This window comes from Leptonotus elevatus, chromosome 10, assembly GCF_054856555.1.
Source record: "Leptonotus elevatus isolate MCC_2025b chromosome 10, RoL_Lele_1.0, whole genome shotgun sequence".
Taxonomy (NCBI): Eukaryota; Metazoa; Chordata; class Actinopteri; order Syngnathiformes; family Syngnathidae; genus Leptonotus; species Leptonotus elevatus.
This window is the reverse complement of record NC_141248.1, coordinates 4,258,860-4,268,109: the sequence shown is the minus strand read 5'-3', so window position 1 is coordinate 4,268,109 and position 9,250 is coordinate 4,258,860. Positions and strand designations below refer to the sequence as shown.

Here is a 9,250-nt window from a genome sequence, read left to right as displayed (position 1 = left end):
GTAATTTGACTACTATAAAACTCTGCCTGGTTTGCCTGCTAGTCACAGGCAAAAGCAATAAAGTGTTTGTTTACACCGTATAAATGAAGCATTTAGATTGCGGAAATACTGTATGTGTCAGAAATGCCCGTATGTTCGTAATTGTCAATTATTGCCTGTGAAATAAGCAGGCTTGAGGAGTAACGGAATACATGTACCACCATTAAATAATCAGATTACAATTTTTTTTAACTGTATTCTTTTTACAGTTACAGGAAAAAAACATGTAATCAGATTACAGGTACATTTATTAAAAATAGGGATTACTTTGAGGGATTACAATTTCTACGATGAGAGAGAGTGTGAAAGAGGGTGAGAGAGAGAGACAGAGAGAGAGACATAGAGAGAGAGAGAGACAGAGAGACAGACAGAGACGGAGAGAGAGAGAAGGACAGAGCGAGAGAGGGAGAGGGACAGAGTAACAGAGCGAGAGAGAGTGCGTGCACGCCCGCGCGAGTGGGACCGTTGGTACATGTCGGGGAGGTGGGAAGGAACGAACTGACTCGTCGAGTCCTCCACCCGCGGGCAGTTTAAAAAAGCTTCACGGACGGGAGGAGGAAATGGCAACTGGTATTCACTGGAATTTACTCAGATTGAACGTTTGAGCTAAGAGTCCAGCGGCATGCTACGCGCTGTAGCTTTTTGCTAGCTAGCCCGCTAGTTTACAACCATAATGTGAGTTACACCTTCCAAACAAATCTTCCTCCCACCAATTCACTATTTAAACATCATGCACAACATATACACGGCTAAACTTGTGACTGGGATAAAAGTTAGTTTTGCAGTTGATGTCACGCATCATCATCTTCATTCTATCTATCTATCTATCTATCTATCTATCTATCTATCTATCTATCTATCTATCTATCTATCTATCTATCTATCTATCTATCTATCTATCTATCTATCTATCTATCTATCTATCTAACTATCTATCTATCTATCTGTGAGCTGTGGTTGCTTTCAGTGACAGTTCAAAAACAGCCTTCAATCAATCAATAGCCTACATGCTTTTTAATTACACAAGGATTTTTGCTATTTGTAGGCTGCCCGGGTCCCTATCACCCGCATATAGCAGGGGCACATTGTATAGAATATATATTGTGGTGATATTTATTTTTATTTTGTCTTCAGGAGCATACTCAATATTGGAGTAATCCAAAAGTAATCCAGTTACATTACTTTATTATTATGGTACTTGGATTACGTTACTAACTACATTTTTTTAGCAGGTAACTTGTAACTGTAACGGATTACATTTTAAAAGTAACCTTCCCAACCCTAGAAATAAGCCTTCTTTGATCATCAGTCCTATGCTCCTTGCCACAAACACAGTTTAGCTAGCACAGTGAGCGTAGCAGGGAAAAACTTGATTGCCTTAAAGACAATCTGGATCAAGTCGTTTTGAGCCAAAAAGCCAAAACCTTGGTGTCTTCACCGAAGAAGAATGGCAGGAAGTTGAGGTGAGTTCTCTAGAATTATTCTGACTTTGACCACGAGACACAATCTAAGTAGTAGCTAACTACTATGTAGCCGGTTAAGGAGTGTTAGCTGGGAATGTATCATGCTAGCACAGAAAAGGCTTTCAGTAAAATCGTTCCCAACAATGTTGCAAACAAAGAGGGGAAAGGGGAAGTAATCTCGTCCAAACACAGATAGCGTCCGTGTGCATTAACTGTGTTTGTTTATTGTAAGAAAACTGAATTAATACCACAATACACCACGTCATCATTGTACATCTTTCTTCCTCTGCCGCACACAAAAGGAGGAATATACTGAACTCTGAATTTGCATTCTACGGCAAAGTGAATGATAAAGACAAATCCTGTAGTGGCTGCAAATAATTCTAATTAGAAGGAGATATGCTAATGCATCCATGGGTTGAGGATTTGCCAGCTGCTGTAACGCAATCTATACTTGTCACAAGGTACAATCTGACTGGTGTTGCCTTGGATATTGAGGTGTGCTGTAAGAAGCGCCGAGGAGATTATGATCATGAAGGATGACAAGCTGTTTCTCTCCTCCTTGCTCACATTTGAGGCTCTAGCACAACCCAATCTACTGCTCGCTTCTATCTTGTAACCACTTCAAAAAGTTCTGAATAAGGTTTGACACTTCAACACCTATAAGTGGGACTTTGATACACACATATAGGCGAACATATAGGCTGTTGAAGTGATTCAACTCTATAAAATGCAGACATTTGGCAGCAGTAAACACTTGAGCAAAATGAGACGTGAAGTGGATGATGAAATTAAAGGTGAAGAATCCCCATTTTATCATCTAGGAATTAAATTGTGATGGATAATGACTGGTGTCACGTAGAATGTAAAAACGTACAACACAAATATCACATGCTTCTGTTGTTCCGTGGACAATCCTGGGGAATCATGTGTCTCAGATATAATGCCTGGAGGGTTATGGTCAACAAAAACACTTCACTACATCAGTATCTCATGAAACTAATTTGTAGAATAATTTGGCAGCTGTCTTTATGGGATGATCCAAAATTTCAAAGAAGAATTTTTGCTCAGTGTAGAGACGAGCGCTATGTATTGAGCATATTGCATTATTGAGCTACTAAAACCTAATATTTCCCTCAGGAGTAAGTGGAGATGAAAACAAAACTAAGAGGCGATATTAAATTTACATTTGCAAGATGGCCATAAGCCAATTTGTCTCTCTGAAAAAATAGTGATATGCAATACAATACAGAAATGTTTTAGAAGTTGTATTTATTTATTTATTGCGAGTTTTGTATAAATGTTAGTGAGATAGAGCAGCATCCCATTATATAAACGAATTATTTGTAAGCTATAGCAAAATCTTTTTTCTTTTTTTTTTAAACTGCTGTTACTACAAATATTATCATCACAACAAACCTGCAGTTTAAAAAAGCTGGAGGCTGCAAAGTACGCGATGAACTGCTATCAACTCAAGAATAGAAATTAACCACATGCTTCAATTGAAATGACTTTTTCACTGTTTACTATAGTAGATTTACAGATGGCCTTTTCACATAATTAAAAAATTCCTGGATTATAAAGAAAATTAATAATCAATTCTCACTTTTTAATTATAGTTTTAATGGATTAAGAGAATCCCTCTTTGGATGCTCTGAATTCCTATTAAGTCAAATAATGCTGTAGTTGTACAGGATGATGTAGTTCAGGGATGGCAAACTGCGGTCTTCAAGGGCCGGAGTCCTGCAGGTTTTAGAGATTTCCCTACTCGAACTGCAGCTGATTCCAATTAACAGGATCATTATCAGCCTTATGCAGATCTTGCTGATGAGCTGATCACGAATCAGCTGTGTTGAAGAAGGGAAATATCCAAGACCTGCAGGATTCCGGCCCTCGAGGACCTTGATGTAGTTCAACTTCCCATAGCTGCCCAGACGAAAATTTTATTGCTCAAAGCTTGCTCTTCTATGTGAGACAAATTTGAGAACCGTAAGAGCTCTTTAATTCCTGATATCACAAAATTCACATTGTAATATGATATCTCTATGAATTACACCAATTCAGTTACATTTTGAGGAAATTTCAACAAGCAAAACATCAGTGTAAATGAAGCAACGTGACACATTGGGTTCTGTTGAGAAGCAATGCCAAATTTAGGCAGGATGAGAGCAGAAATTTAGACAAAAAAAAGGGTTCATAAATGACTTTTACAAATTGTGTTTGTCCTTGTAAATGCTAAATCGACGCCTTCTTAAAATAATTGCCTAAGTCATTTTTTTCAGATTTTTCAGGAAACAAAAACATTTACCATTTGCATCATAAGGAGATTTAGGCAACAAAAAAAAAAGGCAAAAAAAATCACTTAGGCAATTATTTTAAGAAGGTGATCATGGTGCTTTTTCACCTTACAAGGCCCTCAAAGAACTTAACATTTGACTACTCATTCACCTACTAATGATGCAGGAGCAACTGGGGGTTCAGTATCTTGCTCAATGATACTTTGACGTGATCACAATGGCATGGGATCGAACCCACAATCTCTGGGTTGCGAAACGACCACTGTACCACTCAATCACGCCAACAATTAAGTCTGATCTATGGCTAGGCAATATGGCTGAACGTGTATTTTTACTATGGGCTGTTTACAAAATAGCGATCTCCAACTTAAGTAAATATCGCGCTCGATGAGTCCCGACTAAATGTGCAACTTCGACTGACAGGCGAACTTTGGTTGAAGTAGTAGATTCCATGGCTCTATGGGCAATAATAACTTTTAATTAGTAAAATAACAGTCGCTAAGTCAGTAAGTTGTTCCGTGTCACGTCCACTTCCATTCAACAATCATTTCTTTCCGCCGTCCGTCATAGGGCAGTCACGTGATCACGTGACGTCGGTGCAAATGGTCAATAGATGATTAGCAACTTAGCTTCAACGTTTAGGATGATTCGGAATAATCTATTCAGTCAAACCACCGCTAAAGACCACATATGCTAAGCTACAGGAGTGAAAAATGACAGAGTGATACACATTCTGTTGGTTTTATTTTAATGCACATTTTACCAACCTGAAACACTGCCACTTTTGGATTCCAGCTCACAGCCACGGACTCAAAAGCACGTCTGTTGGTAAGTCGAGATTCTTCTTCTTACGCGGTGTGTGTCTGTGTCTGGTTAGAAACATGGCGTGCCACCTGGTGGCATAACTGTGAAACAGCGATCCAACTTAGATATTATTAATTAATTTGCTATTTGTTTTATTAAATTGAAGCGAAACTCTGGTCAAATGGAAAAAGATTGTCTCGACAGCACCTAACTAAATATTATGGCATTAATAGTAGGAACTACTGAGGAAAATTCTAGATAACCACAAACAGCAATGTCTGCGTCAAATAGAGAAGACCACAATGTATATGAAGCTATAAAATATCAAAGGTAAAACCATAGGGAAATAATATACTTACTCACTTACTTAAAAATTGGTGACTGCTGTTTACCTTTAAAGAACTTCTGACCGGTAAGTGACATGCACATACTTTGCACATTTAAGTACAATAAATACAATGTCTGATTGTTTGAGCAGAAACTAAAGTTAAAATGAAAGTTAAAGTACCACTGATTGTCACACCCAACTAAGTGGGGCGAAATTCCTTCTCCGCATTTGACCCATCCCCTGAGGGAGCGGTGAGCATCAGGGATTGCGCTCGGGAATCATTTGATGATCTAACCCCCCAATTTCAAACCTTAATGCTGAGTGTTAAGCAGGGAGGCAAATGGGTCCCCTTTTTATAGTCTTTGGTATGACCCGTCCCAGTCTCAGGGTGGACACTCTACCACAAGACCACTGAGCTGTCAACTATTGAATGGACCTGAAAACAAAATTAACATAAACTAACACTGTCAAATAGCAATTGTATTTGTAGTAGTGTAAAACAAACAAACCAGGAGCATGCAATTACAAAAAAAAACACAACACTCCTCCAGAAGAAGTTGAAAGTGAAACTATATCACATCGCTAATAATTGATTACCTTTTTCTGAATTAGGTTTAACTGTATTTTGCGAGTAGTGCAGTTCTGATTCAGAAGAGCCATCCACATTTTGTTGTTTTCCAGAAACAAATGTGTGTGTTTTCAACTTTCTTTTGTACGTTCTTTAAAATCATTTTTTTTTGCACTGTACATTATGTAAGTAATATATGGTATAATATATAAGATATAAAAGATTAATATGATTTATATATAGATATATATAAGCTGTATAAGATATAAATTAGCGTTGTATAGTATAACTATAGAACTAATAGTACAAACAAATTGACGAAATGACCTGGACAAGACACAAGCGGTGAGCTGAGAAACACTGAGAAATATGTGAGACCTTATTGAGATATCATAAAACTCCAAAGGAGACTAATTTGAGATTAAGTGCATGGCATTGCTCCTGAGAAAAAGACGAGACACAGGAGCAATACACCTTAGTCTCAGTTTGGTCTCACACCAATCTCATTGTTGTCTAGGAGAAGTAAATGAGACATGTTTGAGATCTCATGTCTCATTTGACCATTTTGTTTCCTCTGGGTGATGTCATGTTCTAAGTTTTGAGAATCTGCGCTTCAACTGATTTCATCTACACATCGACCAAATTCTACACAATCGATGTATCACGTTTTATTTTCAATACAGTACACCTTTACGTGTAAGGTATAGTGGGACCATTCCCAAAGGTCGCCACACCCTTGCTTATGCTTGTGTCGAATTTTTGTGAACATTCAAGCACAGCGAAGCCACACACAAAGATTTCCCCACAGTGACGGTCTGCATCTTCTCCTAGCCAACATGTTCAAATCAATAATTCACATTCAATGAGTGGTGTTGTTTTCTGTGTGCACACGTGTATATGCATGTGGTTGTTGGAGATCCATATCTTCCATTAGGTACTCCAAATAGTACGTGTGACTGGTGTCATTTTACTGAGGGGCTTTCACAATGTTGCAGGCACGTCTGCATTTGCGCCATTAAGGACTTTTGCAGTTATTGTCTATATAAAAAGCAGTCCATTTGCCAGTAACAAGGTGAAATTGCAAACGGAGGACAGAGATACAGAGAAAGATGTGCATGATAAGCAGGTTATTGGGTTGACAAGTCAGCATACATTAATATTCTCAATGCACAAGCAAGTTAGCCACTGATGCTATTATCGAAGCAAATAACTAAATTAGTAGTGCAGGCCGTTTCTAAAAAGGCTTTGGCACAGTGCAGAAAATAATCATATAATTTGAAAACTTAATTGGAAATCTAAATCCGTACACCTTGCCAATTGATGCGCGATGACAACTCGCAAATGTGAAGGGTCACCCATGTCAATTTGAAATATCATGGAACCCTGGAAAGCCTTCTTGGATCACCAGAATCACATTTATAGCTCTCCCTGGATACCACTGAGGCAAATTAAGCCCATCAAATGTCTCTTGACTGCTTCAGATTCAACTGAATGTATAGTGACTATCATGTTTATAGTTTTTAAATGTTTTTTTTACCCACACAAAGACGGAGTGGGCTGCCAAAATTTTACCGTCCTGTCTGTGGCGGAAAAATATTATTTTAGCATTTTGTCATTTCAGTGAAGGCAGGCCACCTGAAAAGGCTCAAGGAGCTCCGAGTACATGTACAGCAGCAGGGGGTAATGTGTTATCAATAAACCATTGGTGCGTTTGCCATTTTCAAAATGGACTTTTGAAAGCACGCTTACGGCTCGTAATTACAGAAACAAACAGAGCTTGACGGCAATTGAAAGCAAAACATGGTGGAGAAGACAAAGGATGCAAGAGAGTGGGAGGGACTTTAGAACTGATGTCCATTAAAAAATCTTCATCCTGAACCTCCTGCTAACTATCATGGAGGTGGTTCAGTACGAAAGCGTTTGAATTAGAAATCGAGATACTCAAAAGAGAGGTTCAAAACCCACAAAGTTTACAGATAAAGAATCATGGAAATTTGGGATAGGACGCGACCAGATCCAAAGAACACACACGCTTTCTATCAGAACTTTGCCATTCATGGAATTAAATTTACAGTGGGCTTAAAGTGACCTGGAAAAAAGACAAATCATATATAAATAATATCACAACAGGCCAAAGCATTTGTCTTCAGCAAATGTAAGTTTCATCTAAAAGTGAAGTTTGATAACACCTTTAAGACCTTTTCACACTGCACTTGTTTTTCTTGGTGTGTGCAAGTCAGCGCACAAGGACGACAGCGCCCTGATGCAAGCTTGCCCATATTTGTGTTAGATTAGGCCTCCTAATGATTTGAATGACTTGAGCTAGGCCGTTGTTGCTGTGACCTGTCCTGGCTTAGCGTCTTCCTATCTATCTGCACTCTGGTGCACGTATCCAGTTGAAACCAGCTAAGACCATCAGTTCACACATTTTCATATGGGCTAGGCTGAGTGGGTGGGCGGCCATGTCAGTATAAGAGTAAAGACCATTTTGAATGGAGCAGACCTTCTTCCGCATTCAGCAGATAAGGCTCCACAGCTGTGTACTCGATCTTTCTGGCATCCAGTAAATAGTTCAACCGAGAACATGCAGTCTCCTGGTTGTTATTATTAGTATAGCGAGCATTCGAGATAAAAGAACCGGTGAAAGTTCCCATCTGCAATTTACAACTGGACGTTGCTGACATGGCAGCCCACCAGGAAGTAAGAGGTAGGCTTTTCACGCTGATTGGTCTATTGCTTTTATTGCTGTGAAATAAAAGATCAGGTACTTTCTTATTGGATGTGCCTTCTGATGTCAACGTAATGTCACGTCACGGCCACCTTGGAATGCAACAGTTAGTACAGTGTAAGTGATTGTGCCGTTTGCAACCTCAAGTAGTTGTGTATCAACATTGTAAACCGAAGACCACCTCTACTTTGTCTACATATGTCTGGTTGTAGAATAAACAATTTACTTATCATGCACATTTTTGGAATGCAGAACCTTTACACTGTGAAGCAAACGTGCTGCCCACATGATCAATTTTGGATTTAGAGGAGAGTTGGCGCATAGGACTGTGTTAAATCATTTATGTTGATTAAAAAGGGCCTTAGGTTATATCCAAATTTAAGAAACTGACAGTGGGGTTCAGTCACAGAGCACCATGTAGCATAATAAAATCTGCATTTGTGTAAAAATCAATAAGACTGTAAAGAGGCCAGCCAGAACATAAATGAAAGGTTTTCTTTATTGATTTCGGAAGTGTGGTTGCACACAAAAAGTCACACTTTGTGCTTGTGTTTTTAACAAGAGGTGGTTTGTGCAGACACGACTTCGAGTGGAATTCATGCTTTGAATTAAACAAGGGTACTTATGGCCAATGCACATACCAACAGCAACCTCCACCTCTAACATTTACCTTCCTACTCTGTACCAGCAGAAAGCTTTGTGCAAATGTCATCGAAGAAAAGGAAAGAAGCAGCAGCTAGACGTTCTACATACTGTTAGCATCTATGGTATATAATTTCTTTCTTTCTTTCTTTCTTTCTTTCTTTCTTTCTTTCTTTCTTTCTTTCTTTCTTTCTTTCCTTCTTTCTTTCTTTCTTTCTTTCTTTTTATGAAGCATTGCAAAAGATGGACAGATGATGTTGGGCCTGTCACCAGCGTGAGGCAGGTTCCGACCCCAGGCCACTGGTCCCCTCTAATGACTATTGACAACAACCTGAGCCTGTTTCAACCTATGCACCCTTGGATAGAAAAAAAAAACCTGCC

At 38.9% G+C, this 9,250-nt stretch overlaps 1 long non-coding RNA gene across 1 annotated transcript; it reads left to right on the top strand.

Moving 5' to 3' along the window:
- Positions 1-1,369: 1,369 nt before the first annotated feature.
- Positions 1,370-8,985, top strand: LOC147166786 (uncharacterized). Its single transcript, XR_015096230.1, has 3 exons — positions 1,370-1,502; positions 4,595-4,627; positions 8,919-8,985. It is a non-coding gene; the product is annotated as an uncharacterized LOC147166786 (long non-coding RNA).
- The last annotated feature ends 265 nt before the right edge of the window (positions 8,986-9,250 follow it).